Source organism: Myotis brandtii, unplaced genomic scaffold, assembly GCF_000412655.1.
Source record: "Myotis brandtii unplaced genomic scaffold, ASM41265v1 scaffold8, whole genome shotgun sequence".
Lineage (NCBI taxonomy): Eukaryota > Metazoa > Chordata > Mammalia > Chiroptera > Vespertilionidae > Myotis > Myotis brandtii.
The window spans coordinates 1,531,872-1,550,828 of NW_005371219.1; the positions used below are offsets into that span (position 1 = coordinate 1,531,872).

An 18,957-nucleotide genomic window follows, 5' to 3' on the forward strand; every position below is an offset into this window, starting at 1 on the left:
GTGGGGGGATTGGGGGGGTGGTTAATGGGGGGATAAGGACACATATGTAATACCTTAATCAATAAAGAAATTTTTTTTTTAATTTTTATTGATTTCAGAGAGGAAGGAAGAGGGAGAGAGAGAGATAGAAACATCAATGATGAGAGAGAATCATTGATTGGCTGCCTCCTGCAGGCCCCCCACTGGGGATCGAGCCCACAACCCTGGCATGTGCCCTTGACCAGAATAGAACCTGGGGCCCTTCAGTCCGCAGGCCGACGCTCTATCCACCGAGCCAAACCGGCTAGGGCAATAAAGAAATTTTTAAAAAATAAAATAAATAGAGTAGAAGAACATTTTCATCATTGTGTAAGTTTCATTGGACAGCTGTGTTCGCAGTTGAAGAAATGGGATAATCACTTATTAGAAACAAGGGTCTTTTACAGATGTTGGGGACCAGCAAACATTTGCTGGAGCATAGGGTGCAAATGAAAAGATAAGACTGGAAAGGGGGGTTGAAATCAATTTTAGTGAATCTTAAATACATTCATGTAAAAGCAGGGCTTTGTTTAGAACAGAGTACTGAGCTTTCAAAGGATTAATCTTTGGTAATGTATTAAATGATGACCTGGAAAAGCAATTGGGCAAGGAATTCTCAACCACGACTGCACATTAGAATAACCTGGGGAACTTTTCAAACCCCAATGCCCAGGCCATACCCCAGATAAATGAAACCAGACTCTCTGGGAGTGAAAGACATCAGTATTTTTTAAACCTCCCCAGGTGATTCCAGTGTGCAAAGGTATTTAGGGACAACTGCTGTTTTTATGTGTACAGCATCACTTCTCCCACTGCTATCAACAAAAAACTCTTTCCTCTTAAAAACTTGTTCTTATACTTTCTACTCAATCCTGGTAGAGCTGTCAATCATAATAAATAGATTCCCTAATCACAAGAAATGGCCTTGAAACCATACTTGGCAAATTACAATATCCCATTAATTCTGGCTGTGGTGAATGGCTTGGGTTTAGACTGCAATTCAAGTCAGGCAAATGAGAGCCTGTAGTAGGATTTTATATACATAGTTCTGGTTAGAGAGGCTCTGTATTTTACCTAGGAGGTCATGAAACTGGGGTGGTGTTAGCCTGAAAATCTGTGAATGTTCTCCTATTTATGCCCCATCATTACCATCACTCCAGTGTAAGGTAGAAAGCCTTCCACACAATAAAACTACAAAACTCACAAATACAAGCATAACTACAAGATTTGAGGTGGAAGTGCCAGTGAAGAGACACAAAGAAGACCCGATGACATAGCTTGGGTTCTCGGTAGAGTCCCTGAGGCCAGCTCCCCAGTCTGCATTACCCAGTTATATGAGTCAAACAATTATCCGCTACTTCTTTTTTTTCTTCTTCTTCTGCTTAAATTTGTGTGAGATGGGTTTTAATATTTTTAATAGTAAAAAATATAAAGAGATGTCGAATGTAGCCTTGCCAAACATGTTTGACCACAGGACTCTCTTTCTTAGAATACCTATTACCAACTTATGGAAGACTAATCTTTTTTTCAAAAGTGCTACAAAGAATAACTGTGAAGGCCCTCTCTGAGTATGATACTCATGGCAAAACTCACCTGTAAACTAAGAGCAAAAGACAACAAATTGACTTAAGCTAATAGAACCAAAGAGCAAGAGGGGAATGTGTGAGAGCACAAGGTAGGAAGAAAAGGGAAGGGAGCCCTAAGGAGAAAGCCAGAGAAGGAGAGTAAACGTTCTGCATCTCCTTTTTATGACCTCACTGTCTTGAGTTTGTAGATGAACACAAACTGGGTCTTTGAGTGCATGTTTCACCCTCCAGGGATACTCAGCCTCATTCTTGTGCTATTCTGAGGGAGAAGACCTGTCTTGGGTCAAGGCCAAGACCAGCTTTCCCTAGGTATAAATTAATTGGGGCTTATTGTGTTCCACATTAATGACTCATGACTGGAAGCCAGTAAAGCAAAGAAAGTATCAGAAGCAGTAAACATATTGGTTGAATGAGAAAAGCAGATGGGGATTAGATCTACTCACACAGGAATGAAAAATTAGGCCTTTGGATAAAAAAATATACCAGGTATCATAGGTATCCTTTCCACCCCTGTCATCCTTCCACTGCTGATAGTTCCTGTCATTTTTACTTGAGGACCCAACCCTTACCTTATACCACCTCAGGCATTTTATGTAACTTAATGCAGGCAACTTTCAGATGCCAATCTCGATAGGATGTGCTTTGTATTTTAAAGAAGTTTTACAAAATATTTCCATTTATAACATTTTAAAATGTTGGCTTCTATGACATATGATAAAGAGAAATCTCTCCCTGGTAGATTACCCACAATGCCTTTTAAAGGCCTCTTCCATGTCTAATAGTGAGTGACCATATTTAAAAGGTATGCATGTTATGTTAGTGTAGAAAAAAAGATGGAAAGTTAAGATCCTAAAGGTCAAAAGAATAAAGAAGATGTAAGGAATTTTGTTCTATGGTCTCCATAATCAGATAAAAAGTTTGATATAAATCCCTTTGGATTTGCTATAAACATATTTGTGCTTAAAAAATTCAAGAGACTTTGACATTTGAGGGCCTCAGCTGTCTCAGTCACACAATGACACGTAGTTTTTACCTGGCCTCATGGGGTTCAGATCACCTGCCAAAGCTGAAGTGAAGGCTACTTGATCATGAAAACCTCATGCATTACCCCAACTCAGGCTGGTTTTGTCAAAGCCGGGAGATTTAGATACCTTCCTGGACACAAAATTATTGAATTTACTACCTATAAATCAGTAAAGCAACCAAAAAAAATAAATAAAAGAAAGATCTCTTTATCAAGGAGTTATGCCCTTTCCAAAAATAGAAAATAACAAATAAAAGTAAATTAAATTTTTTTAATTTTAAAAAAAGATGATTATCAAACATATTTTTTGTTTTGTAGAATGCTATGTGCGTTAGTCAGGGTTCCAGAGAAACCTGATTGTGTGTATATTATAGGTCAGGGGTCCTCAAACTTTTTAAACAGGGGGCCAGTTCACTGTCCCTCAGACCGTTGGAGGGCCAGACTATAGTTAAAACTATGAACAAATTTCTATGCACACTGCACATATCTTATTTTGAAGTAAAAGAACAAAACAGGAACAAATACAATATTTGTATTTGCATGTGGCCCGCGGGCCGTAGTTTGAGGACCCCTGTTATAGGTGAAGAGGGAGATTTAAGGAACTGGCTCACAGGATTAGGAAACTAGCAAGTCCAAAATCAACAGGGTAGTCCAGCAAGCTGGAGACCCAGGGAAGAACTGCAATTCAAGTCTGAAGGCTCTGCCATTAGAATTCCCTCTTCTTCCAGAGAAGTCATTCTTTCTATTAAGGCCTTAACTGAATGGATAAGGCCCACCCACATGAAGGGTAATATAATTTACTCAGAGTCCACTGATTTAAATGTTAATCTCATCCAAAACATACCTTCAGAGAAATATGTGGAATGCTGTTTGACCAAATATCTGGGTACAGTGGCTTAGTGAGTTTGGCACATAAAATTAACAGTCACAGTATGTAGTCTACAAAGTTCCACTATACGTGTTATCTCATTTGTTCTTCATCATGAACCAATTAGATAGAAGTTACAACTTCTACCATATTTTGGCCAAGAAACTGAAATTTGAAAAAGTTAAATGACGCCTAGGGGGGGGCTCTGGAATTCAGGGCAATTATCTCTAAACTGCATGCTCTTTTGACCACAGTGCCCTAGAGAGACAATAAGAGTAAGGAATTAAATATATCCTTTGTTCCTCGTGAATTTTCCCCCTGGCATTTCTCCAAGCCCAAGACATTTAAGGGTTATCTAATTTTTCATGTTCACTTTTAGAGTTAGGTAAAATCAATAATATATTTTATAAAGACTTACTTCACTTTTATCCCAGGACAAGATGAAGTTAATGAACAAGCAAACCACTGATTAAATAGAGGCAAAAAACAAAACACAACATCTAAAAATGAGTTTTCTACTGGCCTTTTCCTGTTATTTATTTCCAAAACAGTATTATTAATGGGGTGAGAGAAAGTCATGAAAAATCTGTTACAGATGTAGAAGAGGGAAATGTAAGGAAAAAAAATTACCAAATGATAAACTATGGGCCATCCAAGCTAATTTATTTGACTGCCATTTTTCCTCACCAACTAACAAATAACATATAAAACTTATTTCATAAATTTTTATTATTTTCTAAATTTCCAATTTAAAGGAATAGAATCCCCCCCACACTTCAGTATAAATGAAAAGTGTATTCAATTCATTTTGTAGCTACTTAGAAAGGGTCATTTATTTAAGCACCATTTGCATTTGCTCTTATGGGAAAAGATGGAAGAAATTCCTTAGGTGTCACCTTTTCCCTCCCACTAGCTAGCTAATTGACCTTGGAGAGAGCAAGCTCAGCACCTTGGGTCTCCATCTGTAAAATTAGTTTAATATCAACTTGATAGAAGTGTTGGGGGAAAATGCATTAATAAGCAACTAAGCAATTGGAGATCTGGCTTCAAAGCATATCTACCCAGGCCTTTGTGCTGTGTGCTCCCCAGGCACCTCAGCAAGGCCTACTCATGTCTACAGTCTCATTGCCCTTTATTTCAGGCCCAATTCAGCCTGGTTCCTTTTTATCTGTCAGGGAGCTCTTCGCACTCCCATTTCAACAAAGGCTCCCAGACAAGCCACAGAAGGAACCGCTGCCTTCCATTCCTTCAGCACTGCCTCCCAAAGGCGGATGGTGCCTAAGGAATATCAGAAAGAAACAGCACAACTGTTCATAGGTAGACAAAGATCTCTATTTCCTGATGGGCCTACACAGGAACCTGTTCCGAAGCAGAATATTGATAGCCAACTGGAAATGAGCATGGAGCCAAATGTTATCAATAATATCAATAATAACCAGTGACCAGTTCTAGTAAATGCTTGTTCAAGGCCAAGAATAAACAATATGTCATTTAATTCTTACTCCAACTCAGCAGGTTAAGTATTATTACTTCTACTTTACACATACAAAACTGACTGGAGCTCAAAGGCATTAAATGACTTGTGTATAGCTAATAGAGTGAGGATTTGAACCCATGTGAAAGAGGAGGACCCTATAAAAGTATTCATCAGTTAGCACTTGGTACACAGAATAAAAGGCTAATACACACTTCTCAAAAAGGATCATGGGAACAGGTTGTATCAGAAGAGGAGGTAAGAAGTAGGGGAGCCTGACTCTGTTACTTTTTCATTCTAAGGCCACGAGCCCAAAACAAGGCACTAAGTGGGGAGGACTGAAGTGAAGTGAAGGCAGAGAAGGTTTGTGCCTGAGATATAAGGGCACTTAGTCTTAGCACCTCCACACTCCCAAGAGACTCATCTTTAACAAACAGCTTTCATTTCCTCCCATACCTTTCATCATGTATAGTTCTTATTATTAACAGGCACATCCTTTATGTAAAGCTTTCTTTTGGAAATTGACTGAAGGTAGATAGGTGGGTGAAGCAGCAAAGAGAAGAAGAAAAAGTAGTAAGTGGGTGTTTGGAGGTCACTGGAGAAAAAATGAAATCAGAATTATATTCATACGTGTTGAAAAAAATGAGTAAGTAAAATAGCTGTGATCATTTGAGAAAGTTGGTCTGACCTTTACCAAAAGAGCAGGGTGATTCTACTTTTCTCCCACTCCAAGTCATTTTGAAGCAATTCATAAGGGCTCACTTTCACCAAGGGTAGTGGGATGCTATAGTACAGCTGTTATCTACAAGAAGAGTTTCAGAAAAATCAGCACATAAATTTTTTTAAAGTATAGGGGTGGTGGAGTCTAAAGAAAATACAGGTGGTTATTCTTGTTGAGTCATCATTGATATAGCATAAACAGACAAGCCAGGGGGGAATATCTTAGGAAATATCTAAGGCAAAAATTGATAGGAACAAAATAATAACCTGCTTCAACTTTTTTTTTTTCCATTTCAGCATTTTATTTCAGGCTGAACTCCAGGGCTGGAAGGTAGAGAGATGCCACAGTGGAGCAGAAGAAGCGGCAGCCCCAAGCAACTCCTCAGCAGTGATGCAGACGGAATGAAGAAAGAGTGGGTATCTCATTTCCTCATAGAGCTTAAGAAAAGATGGCCAGTTATGAGGAAAAAGAGAACAAAAGTGGAAACTGATACTTATTCATCTTAAAGGTTTTCAAGTCTGATGATAACATTTTGTGATCTCGACCAAGTGTAAAGATTTCACTAAGAATCCAATGGGCATTAATGCAGAAAATTCGGCTTTCCCTAAAGGAATCTGGGGCTCAGATAACAAAGTACTGTGAACTTAGTGGCTTAAAACAACAGAAATTTATCATGTCTCAGTTCTTGAGGCCAGAAGACTATCTTGGCTTTTAGTTAATCAATTGGATAATAAAGACCTGAAATTTTGGCAACAGATAGTTTAAATGAAGCCAAACTACTACTGTAATTTTGTTCAATCTGACTATTCTATGGCTCAGTTTTCTCATCTATAAAACAAGGTTAGTGATACTTCACATAATTGTGAAGATTAGACGCATGAATTTATATGTAATCTATACACAGTAAGGAATAATAAGATGTGATGGAGGCCGGAATTGTAGCTGTAGAAATAGTATTAATTGTGGTAGTAATCATTCGTCATTGTTCATTTTAATATGTAAATAAGAACAATTAATATGAAGCATACAAAAATGATGTGGAAGAGCAGTTATCACCTGTCCTGAGCAATGGGTCTACGTGAACCAGTTCTCTCTTTTTCTCTCTCTCCCTCTCTCTCTTTTTATTATATATCCATGACTTATTTATTTTACGATGGAAATTTTTTACCTTTTGACCCCTTAACCTATTTTGCCAACCCCCGCTCTCCACCTTCGGCAACTGACAATTTGCTCTCTGATCTAGGAGCTTACTGGACAAACCTCCAAGGAACAGATGATGCCAGTCTTGCATTAGCTGTTTCAGAGAAATAAAAAAAAACAAAAACAATAAAAGCCACTTACCTTATTTTATTAGGCCAGTAAATCCCTGATATTGAAACTATCAGACTACAAAAAATAAACAAACCCTTGGCCAATTTTACTTTTAAATTTACATAAATAGTGAAATAAAATATTTGCAGATCAAATCCAGTAGGTCATATCAAAAATCTGCTCAGAAATATGTCATGTTTTGGAAAATAAGAGTACTAATCAATTAGAAAAACTTATCAATAAAATTCACCATATCAACAGATTAAGGGAGATAACTCATCTTCCCACCTAAATCTACTTTTAGAGCCCCAAAACATGAGATTCATTATTTATTCCTAGTTTTTTAAAAGCTGTGAAATTAGAATTAAAAGGAAGCTGTCTTAATCTGAGAAAATGTATTTAAAAATATCATTATAATGAGCATCATACTTAAAGATGGAACTTTGAAAACATTTTATTTAACATCAACTATAAAAACAACAACAAAAAAGCTGTGTCAATACTTTCACTATGCAGTATTGTATTGGATGTTCTAGCCAATACAATAATACTGTAAAAAAGAAGTTAAAATAGAAAAACTGAAGAGAAAGATACAAATTCCCTTTTAAGTATATGATCACCTACACAAGAAACATGAGTAAACAGATGATTCATCTTTACAGAATTTATAAGAGCATTCAATAAGGTTGCCAGATATATAAAGCATATACAAATGATAGAACACTACTTGGGTCATGATTACAAATGGATAAGGTCACTGCATGAGGGTAAAGAGCATCTCCCATGTACAACCCACTTGTCCTCTTCCTACTCCCTCCATGATCTGAGATTGAGCATCTAGCTCACCTCCCTCCCTCACCTGTGTCTAAGTATGCTGGCATCACTTCAGCTCATTTTACAAAACAGCTGGCACGACTATGGAAATGTCCCCATATTTGGACTTGTGCAGAGAAAACAAGCGAGATTATCGTTGGCCTTTCCACTTGTTTTCTCTGCTCAAGTCCAAATATGGGGACATTTCCATACTCAGGCCAGCTGTTTTGTAAAATGAGCCTCATTAGACGTCAGCACAAGAGGCATTGGCAGTAACCCAACTGATAAATGACATCTTGCATCCTGTTTATCCCATTGGGAATGTCAAGGGGAAAAGATAACTAGTTGAGACAAAATTTGGCATTTCTTTTTTCGGGGGGGGTGGGCGGAGGGAGGGAAGGAGGGTTATTTTTGTTTGTTTCTTTGTTTTTATTTTCTGTATAAAACAGCTCAATAGCATCAGATTATCACCTTGAATGCTATGCACATTCACTTCTTCATGTGCATTCTCATGTTCCAATAATTTTGTTCATGCTGTTTTCTCAATTAGGAATACTTTCTCACTTCACCAATCAAAAGTTTATTCTTCATAATAATTTTACACAAATGCATTATCTCTGAACTATCTAGATGCTTCCCAGTTAGAGTCAGCTCTGTGTTCACACATGTCTATGTTTATGTCTATGTCATGCTTACATCTCTTGCTCCGCTAATGGACTGTATATTCCCTGAGGGCAAGAACAGGGTCTATTTCTGCATCACTGTGGAGCATCAAGCATTGTATAGAATTGTATCTTAAGTGGATCCTAGTGCCTGTTGTACATCAGCATTTTCTCCAACAAATGGAAATGTTACTTATTAGCACTCTCCAAAATTGTAGTCACTATCCATATATGGCTAATAAGCCCTTGATATGTGGCTAGTGTGACTGAGGAAATTATTTTTCAATTTCATTTCATTTTAATAAATTTAAATGTACATAGTGGAGTTTGAAAGGTTTCTTGTGATAGAAAAAAATCATGTGAACTAATATGACATGCTATTCACCTTCGCTGGTAAAACACTGAAATCAAATTCATTTCCAATTTTATTATTTTAGGTGTCTGGTAGCATCTACCTGCTGCTCATTCTAGATGGTCTCTGCAGTTGGAGTGGACTTCATTAAGAAGAGAAAGCCTAGTGGTGGTTTTGAAGGAATAGTAACCCTTTAATAATGAATGTCAGAAATATTCTACCCATGGAAAATGGGGATCACAGAAGCATGGAGGTGAAACTGTACTTTATATATAAGAAAAGATAATTTACTTCAGGACAGATTGTGAAAAATATAGGCAAAGACTTACACTGTCTCTTGAACATTGTATCCCATCTCCCCTACCTCTAATATCCTATTTAAGAATATTGTTCCAGGATTTTGTCCATTTCTCTCTGGTATCATCAATTATTTCCTCTCTGTTTATTAACTGATTCTGAATACATTATAATGAAGCTGTTATTTCCTCAATCATAAAAGGTGGAAAACACTTCCTTTGGCTCCTCCACCCCAGCAGTATTCGTCTCATTTCTGTCTTTCATTTCTCAGTGATCATGCATTTGATTGATGTTTCAGCAACCAATCGGCAGCATTTGACACAATTTATAGAGCAGACATTAATATCTTTAGGAAAGTCAAGATTCAGGATTTAACAACTCTCAAGGAGACACAGTCTATAAGGGCGTCTAGGATACCACCCTATATCACTTTTCCTCCTACTCATCTGGCAGCTCCTTCTTAAGCCCTGTTATATACAGCAGTCAACTCACCCAGAAAGGTTAATAACTTATCAAAAGACCACAGTTAATAACTGACAGAGCTGTAAACCAAACTCTATTGTCTCTGACATCCAAGCCAGTACCTAACACAGCAATGTTAAATACTTCTATAAAATGTTGGAGAGGGAAGGCCCAGAAAGAGCCATTTTCTACTTGACTATGCCCTGGGGGAGGTAAAACACAGACTGGTTCTTAGACACAGTTGCTTCCTCTAAAAACAAACAAACAAACAAAAAACAACAAAAAACTCATTTGATGCACTCACATGTGTGTGAGATTTCCTAGATTACCAAATTAATAATAGTCTGTGGTCTGTCCTGGAATACCAAAACTTTATGACTGTGGTCACTAGCAATAGATGTTGTCCAAATTTCAGAAAGAGCTGGGGTGGAGAACATTAATTTAATCTACAAAATTAATTTAATCAGGCAAACGCACACTTGTACTATGGGAGCATTATCTTTTAGGTTGTTACTTCCTAGACATTAACAGAGTCATAACTACTATATGAATTACCTGCACAAAGATACAATAATAACACCTGATATTTGTTTAGTGCTGTGCTTTGCAAAATCTTTATGTTTATAATATCACTTAATATAAGTGGCAATGGTCTAAATTGGTAAAATGTACAATATTTGCAGCTTGTTTGAAAAAAACAGAAATTGTTTAATTAGTGTAGTGTATTGGCTTCACACCTGTGCCCTACAGCCTGCCAAACAATTTCCCTCCAGGTGCACTTCCAAGTATTGTTCATGAATCCATGCAATCCTAAGAAGCCTGGAGTCTGCTGACCTTATGATGCTTTTCTTCCTGCACATGACGAAAATGTCTAGAATTGAATGTAGGAGGTTATAAACTGTTTCTTCTACAAAGGTAGTAGAACTCTGAAATCTTTTCTCTTCTGGTTCAAAGCACCAAATGCGCTGACAGTCCAGGGTATGAAGCAAAATCCACCTATTTATTTAGTCAGGCATTTGTTCAAAAGAAGACAAATTTTTTTTTTGCATGGACTTTTAAAATACTCCTAGTAAAGGGGTCTGAAACTGAGCCATGATGGCTATACATTTGACCCTTGAACAACACGGGTTTGAACTGCATGTGTTTTTTCAATAAATACATAAAGTACTGCTAATGTATTTTCTCTTCCCTCTGATTTTCTTCATAACATTCTTTTCCTTAGCTTACTTTATTATAAAATATAGTATATATTACATATAACATACAAAATATGTGTCAATCAAATGTTTATGTTATTGGTAAGACTTCTAGTCAACAATAGGCTAAAAAATAGACCCAGAGACATAGAAGCATGAAGAGACTGTTAAACTTCAGAGGGAAGGCAGGGAAGGGTGGGTGGGAAAAGATCAACCAATGAACTTGCATGCATATAAGCATAACCCATGGACACAGACAAACTGGGTTGTGAGGGCCTGGAGCAGGGGTAACGCAAGCAGGCTGAAAGAGGTTAATGGAGGGAAAATAAGGATCTATGTAATACTTTCAACAATAAAGATTTTTTAAAAAATAAAATAAAGTAAAAGGAAGCAACCTGGACTCCCCTCAAAAAAAGAAAAAGAAAAAAGAAAAGAAAAGAAAATGTATCTGGGTGGTTAGCACATCAGCATACAAAAACAAACAAAAAAACAAACAATAGCTATTAGTAAAGTTTCAAGGGAGTCAAACGTTATACATGGATTTTTGATTGCACAGGGTGTTGGCAACCATAGCTCCCATGCTGTTCAAGAGTCTGTATTTGAATTATTGAAAAATAATACCTTCTTTCAGTATTCTATTCCTATATTTTCCCCTATTCCACCTGACCACCACCAAGTATTCAACAGCTTTCTCAATTGCCAGACTCATTCCTAAGTCTTTCATTGGTGGTGATGCAATGGGGTAGCAAGGTACACTAAACACTACCAAGGCTGAAGGCATGGCCAGGCTGTGCCAGCCATAAGTATATGATTCTCACATAGATACCTAAGCTTGATCCCTTTCTAGCTATAAATTATGTATATTTAATAAGGATTATATTATAGTTTTCAAGTTCATCTCAGAGCTCAGTAATAACAGGCAATCAAGGTAAAGCACTGGGGGTGGAAAGCAGGGCAGAGTGAGACTAGGCAATAAGCCTTTACAAATTTATTTTTCCATAGCTCATTCTATAGCTCGTTTTGTCTTATTTTTCTTTTTCCATCTCTTTATGTTTTGCTCTTGTTCATAATGTGGTTGCCCATATAATAGGGATAGATTAAGTATTACATAAAACTTAAGTTACTTCTAGGAGAACATTGCATTTCAATCTAAAAATAATTTATATTTTGTGTTTTTTATTATTAAAATATTCTACATATAACCAAATATTTATATTTGCCACTAGATAAAAATTAATATGTCCATATTGTTTCTCTCTTAAGATTTCACAAGAAAGGGACAAGTTTTCTGTTAGACCCTCCAGCTCTGTGCTCACAAGACATACAATGTGTGTAGTTCCCTGCTGCACTGTAAGCTCCGGCTGATCTGCTCCCCACTGTGCACCAGCACCCAGAACAGTACCTGACTGTTCCACTATCTCAGTCTTTAACGTGCTCACAAAACTCTAGTAAATTCTTTATATCATGAAAGCCCAGAACTTTCATACAATATTTTGATTTGACTTATTTTTTCAGACTGAGAAAGTCAAGATTAACATAAACTCCAAAATATTACACATTTCGTTTACGTGGATAGAAGTGTCTCAAAAACTCAGCCTAAATGCCTTATAAAGAGGTAATGGAGTTTGAGGGCTGATTTTCCTACATTGGGTCTCTGAATTGTTCGAATTCACTCTCCCAAGTTTGCTCAGACCATACATTAGTATCTCCAGAAACTAAGGATTCAACTAATCTCATGTAGACACATCATAAAAGAAGGCTCCAACTAATGTATGTAAAAGTCTATAGTTTTTATTTTGTATTGATTTCACTAAGTTAAGTTATATTACAGCAATCTGACTTTGAAATTATATAGACTTGAGCTTGGTTTCTAGATCTATCATTTACTAACTATATTCCTTAGACAAGTTATTTGCCTCTTTGAGCAACTTTGGTAACTCTATAATGGTGACTAATAATACCCCATAGAGTTGAAAGATGAATAAAATAAGGTATGTATCATACCTTCCACAGTGTCTGATACATACATAAATGGTAGATACTGTTATTTCTATTAGTGCTGTTGCATCTACTAATTTTACTGTTAATTTTATTTACTTACTATTACTAAGTGACCAAGGGTGAGCATTATAAACTCTGCATATGAGAGCAGTAAGAAGAGTTCATTTTCAACTACAGAAATACAAGAATAAAAGTGATAACTATAAATATTCTGGATACTGGCTTATCCCTACTAAATTTTCCTCTACCGAAATCATTATGGAATTAATATTAGCTTGGCACACTTACAGAATAGTTTCTTACAACACAGAGAAAATTCCTTCTCTTTAGCCATGCTGTCCTTTGGGAAGTTCACTCAAAATACCCTGGAAATCAAGGACGACAAAACAATATCAAATAACAAGTGAGTACATTTTTAATATTTTCAATACCTACTCCTTGGCAATTGGAAATGATAAACTAAAATAAATGTACCAATAGCAATAGCAATGTTTTAGGTATATTTAAAGCAGCTGGTATATTTATTAAGCTCATAGAATGTTGTAGTTACTTAGGCTTTTACCGAGGAGACAACCAATGACATGCAAGGCAAGATCTCTAATGTCAAGAAACTTACAACATATTATTACAGGTAAGACAAAAGTAAACCATTTGAAATAGCGCAGCTTCTAAAAGCTACAGTCAGCTAAAATGTGATCAGTTAAGAAATAGTCACATAAAATTTCATGGAAGTGGTTAGAGATGCTTGAACAGAGCCCTGACAGGTGGCAGAATGCAAAGGTAAGAGTTTCCAGGCAAGAGCTTTATCATAAACCAAATCATGGAAAAGGATTCAGCTTTACATACATGTCTGCAGGAACAATGAAACCACTAGTTTGAAAAGCATTTTACCAAATAGTGAGATCTAAAGTTGTATATAAATCAGCAAGCTGATAACTTGAAAAAATCTGTTCCAGAAAAATTAGTCTACATCAAAATTCCAGATGATGTGTGGATGGTAAAGACTGCAGACAGTAATAATGAGGCTGTAATAATCTATAAAGACGATAATAATGAGACACAGAGGGTTTGGGCATGGGTGATTACAGAGGAATAAAAATGAAAAAGCTTTAATGAGAATGAGTCTGAAGGAAGATGGGTAAGATATATTAACTGCCTGGATATGAGAAAATGTAAGTATCTAATGAGTAAAAATTATTCCAGGGTTAAGCCTGGATGCTTGAAAAGAGCCATGAACCCCAACATAAACAGAGTATAGAGAATGGGCCAAGAAGAGGGGAGCCACATAAAAATTACACCAAACAGGTGGAGATACGGATGTGCCTGTGGAAACATTTAGGAATAGAGCAGTAGATTTGGGCACCACCAACTTTGATGTATGTGGGAGCCATCAGAGCAGAAGGCATCTAGAGAGTCAGAGGACGGGGACTTGATCTTAGAAATGCTCATAACCAGGAGACATTAAGTCACAGAAACCAATGGGAAAAGGGGGCTGTAGGAAGAAGGGGAAAGGCTTTAAAATAAAGAATTTCTCAGAAATCATCTCTATGAAATAAGCTCCACCCAGTTTCCAAACTACATATGTGATGAAAATGGTAACTTATGGCTTATGCAATGCAATAACTTTTTATAATAGGTCCCTGTGTGCCAGACATAGTCCAAGGACCAGGGACAGAAAAAAGGAAATGAGGACCTCAGTCTTTGCCTCCTCCCAGTTCAGAGTCACTGATGCTTGACAATGACAACCCAGCCTTCCCCAGGTCCAGAGACTTCTAGACCAATGAAATTAGTATCAGGAAGGCAGGACCCAGAATCAGTCTTGCTATGGGAAAGCTGATGTTTTGAAGTTGACATTTAGATGTATCCACAGTTAAAACTGCCCCTCCCTCATTTTCCAAGTTTATCCCCATTATAGATTTTGAACATAATAAAAAAATTATTCCCCTGAGGATACTGCAATTTGGACAACTGCTGAACTTTTCTAAATTCAGCCTTCCTAGAGTTGAGTTAATGGCACTGAATTATGCCCATCTTTTTCTAGATTTCTTAACTTCCCTACATATAGCCACTCAGATGAATCATTAATGGCTACAATTTTAAGGGGGATCTAAGAGTAGTACAGTTACATAAAATGTCTCCAATTTCTCATATATCTCAAGATACACATTCACTAACAATCTCAAAACTATCTTCCCTCTTTCAAAGCAAAGGGTAGCCTCAGCTCTAACTTTCCACTAGACAACTGAGCAAGGCAGAAGGACTTTTCCACCTTTAGGAGTCAGTGAACTTCCAGTCAGATAGCCCTGAGAGAATTACATCTGCCCTCCAGCAACTCTTTATTTCTGTCTATCAGGGCTTACAGTCTTCTGCCCCTTAGTAGCAATTTCTTTTTCTTTCATTCACTCTTTTCAAAACTGAAATTGGACCAGAAATATATGAGATAAAGGCAAAACAAACAAACAAACAAAAAAACCCTTCAAAAAGCAAATAAATAATTTGTTGCTTAGATATAGTTAGGATTTACCCTTGCATTAAGTACCCAGATATTCCCTCAAGCCGCAAATCAGATTTCAAGATTCAAATTCCATTTACTTAATCAGTAGCTTATAATATTACAATGGCAATGAATCTAGTTTCAGAAGACTCGGGAAGTAAAATACAAAAGGCAACGACTTATCGCTACAGTTTTGTCTACAAAACATTGACTTTTCCACTAGGTGGATTTGTTTCTTCTGATGTTTAGACCTAGTCTAGATTCAAAACGAGAATCAGTTCAATAGATATTTGTGCACTATCAGATACGTGAAGATGAATAAGGCTCCATAGCTCTAACTTCTAGGAGTTCTAATCACTAGGTCAGTTCAAAATCTTGACCAATCAAAACCAAGGTTGGAGGAAGGGTTACACCTTAAACTATTTTAAGCTGGAGCATGATGTGATCCCATTTACATTCCAGACAGATCACTATGGTGATGATGAGTTAGGAAGCTGTTTGAGAAGCAGGGAGAATGAGGGACCAGAGGTACAGCTGCAGCTCAGGCAGAGAGAGAGAAAAAAAAAGGAGTGGGGAGCGGGGCACTGCTTGGAGAGATACATGATGAGTAGAATCTGATTGAACCTGGTTAGGAGCAAGAAGAATCTATGACTATCTCCTCTGAGAGCTCTCCTGTGCTGCCTAAACATTCCTCACACGGAGGATCCTGCCTGCGCAGGGGAAGCAAAAATCTCTCTTCCCAGGCACCTTCCCTTGGCCTCTTACTTGTCAGGCTAGCTTCATAGTCTAAGTCCCAATGGCAGAAAGTGCTCTTCAGAGTAAACTGGGATGATCCAATATGATCTTCACATTGGTTATTGTTGAATTGATTCTCACTCTTTCTTCACCAAGCCTGATGCAATGGAAATGACAGTAAACAATGTATTTCAAGTGGTCTTGGGATTTTAATACTGGATTTTGGGGTAATAAGATGTGACCTTGGGCAAATCATGTACCTTCTATGAGTCTCATTTTATCTACAAAATGGGTATTACCTCCCTAACCTGTTTGGCTCAATGGATAGAGCGTCAGCCTGCAAACTGAAGGGTCCCAGGTTCGATTCCAGTCAAGGGCATGTACCGTGGTTGCGGGCACATCCCCAGTAGGGGTTGTGCAGGAGGCAGCTGATCGATGTTTCTCTCTCATCGATGTTTCTAAATCTCTATCCCTCTCCCTTCCTCTCTGTAAAAAAATCAATAAAATATATTTAAAACATAAAATAAAATGAGTATTACCCCAACTATAAATAAAATCCTTCCAGATGTATCTGGTGTTTATGCCAAATAATTCTGTTCTAGACTATCAACCAGTTATTAGTATACAAAGAAAATACTGATTAACCCCCAAAGTAGTTTAGATAGGTTATATACTAAATAACTCCTTGAAAATGAAAGTCCCTGAAGCACAATGGACAAAGAAAAAAAAGTAACTTCTCTAAATTAAAATGAAGACTTAACGAAAGCAAGACAATTCAATGGGATTTGATTGCTGGAAAAGTGCTGATCTTGAATTAGATATCCAAGTTTGTTAATAAAATCACCCAATGAGTTTAACCATCTACAGCTGAAAATAAGAAAAGGTGTATGTCACTCCTGAACCGGTAAATCTTTATTCCCTAGTAGCTGAATTAACACCTAATTCTCACTGGCCATCTTGCAAATTGATTCTTTTAGTGAACACTTGCTGGGCTTTTTTCTTTGTTTTTTATTGTTTTGTTTTGCTTTTGTCTAGAAACCTTCTCTTCTTCTGAGAACAGCACCCCCCATTCCTTTGGGGACCTGCTCCTATCCTCTCTAGATTCCTGGTCTGAGGGCCACTGTCTTACTATGTAACCTTGACTCCCTTGTCATAGCAATTTGACTGTGGTGGGTTTCTGACCTAACCCGACTGTTGTTATTATTTAGGATTTTTCCATGTAGAACTACGAGGGAGAATCCTTTCTTTTCTGATACTAAAGTTAGAAAAATACAGCTTTTAAGTTGTCAGTGAAGGAAAGTGTTCTGCTGAGAAAAATGTAAAAGAGAAAAATGGAAAGACAAGGAATCTTGGCAAGGTTCAAATGTCAGTCCTTAAGATTCCTGGAACTGCTCTTTTCCTTGTAGAAATTTCTTTTACTGTTCTGTTCTTTTTATTCTCAAGGCTAGATTTTCTGCCATAATTAGTTCAACTTGGATTTATGTATTTTACAACCAAAAAGGTCCTGACTGATAAAAGAATTTTCACCATACGGAAGAAAAGTTGGAAAAGGGTGGTTTAGATGATTTTATCATCACTCCTAGAAAAATAAATGCCCAAATACTAGTGGCATCAATGATATAAACTTTACATATTTTGTACAATGATATATCATCTGAGCTACAGTACTTGCTAGGCCAAACAAAGACAAAGTGGTCCTTGCCAATGAAAAACTATATTTTTAAAGTTTTGATTTTGTTATTGTTGTAAAATTGTCATCAAAATGCAACAAGGTTTGAGTCATTTGCAAGAACTTCATGAACTTGATTTTCAGTAACGCATATAAGAAAGAAAAACCCATGTGATGTGATGTGCAAAGCTGGACACCAACATAGACCATATTCTCACAGGACATTGTTAGGGATTAGGGACATGCAGGAAAGGAGCATGTATCTACCCATTATGGAAGGGCAACTGGACCATGTCAAAGAAATGTAATTGAAGGGCAAACTGAAATGGCTAATCTGACCACCTTTCAACTTGACTCTGAGAACATAAGAAATTAAAATTATTATCCACCTACAGGAAAAAATAGGCTCTACCAGCTGGAAGGACTGGGGAAATAGAACTACAAGTCACTTTTCATGAGAGTCACTTGCTAAACTTGAACATCTGGGCCTTGAAAATCTTGTAACATATTAAACAAAAGAGTGCTAAATTCATTATGTTCTCACTTCTTCTCTGTAGTAAACCAGTTTAACAAAGATCATCTTTAAAAATTGTCTAATTATCAGATCAACTATATAAATTGAGGGAAATTAAGTTCCCCAAAATATAAGAAAGATAAAAGAAAAACTCTCTTAAGAAATGTGGAAGAACAAATTCATGGACAAAGGTTCTTAGCCTTTACCACCGCCCGCCCCCCTTGACTGTTTTGTGAATCCTATAGGCTCCTTTCTAAATATCAATAGAGTATCACCATTTCCCCAACTTTCCAAGTGAAATATTCAGAATTCCTTCCTTCCCTTAACCACAAACTCAGATATAAGTTGTCAACAAGTTCTATTACCTCTACCTCCTTCCCCAATGCTTTCACCCTAGTCAAACCTACCTGATCTAAGTTAATGCAAAGTCTTACTAACTATACTGTATGTACTCTACCCCAGCCCCACACTTCAATCCATACATGGCAGAAAATAAATATTCTTTAAAAATTCAAATCATTTTAGCTCACTCCCTGCATAGAATACTCCAATGACTTCACAATTTACTTTGAATAAAATAAAAACATCTTACTATAGTCTATGAGACCCTACATGATCTAAACCAGGAGTGGGCAAACTTTTTGACTCGAGGGCCACAATGGGTTCTTAAACTGGACAGGAGGGCCGGAACAAAAGCATGGATGGAGTGTTTGTGTGAACTAATAAAATTCAAAGTAAACATCATTACATAAAAGGGTAC

General features: G+C 37.0%; 1 long non-coding RNA gene across 1 annotated transcript in view; it reads right to left on the reverse strand.

The window, feature by feature from the left end:
• The window catches only part of LOC102263388, a 212,200-nt gene that overhangs the window by 115,906 nt on the left and 77,337 nt on the right, over positions 1-18,957 (reverse strand). The window lies entirely within an intron of this gene.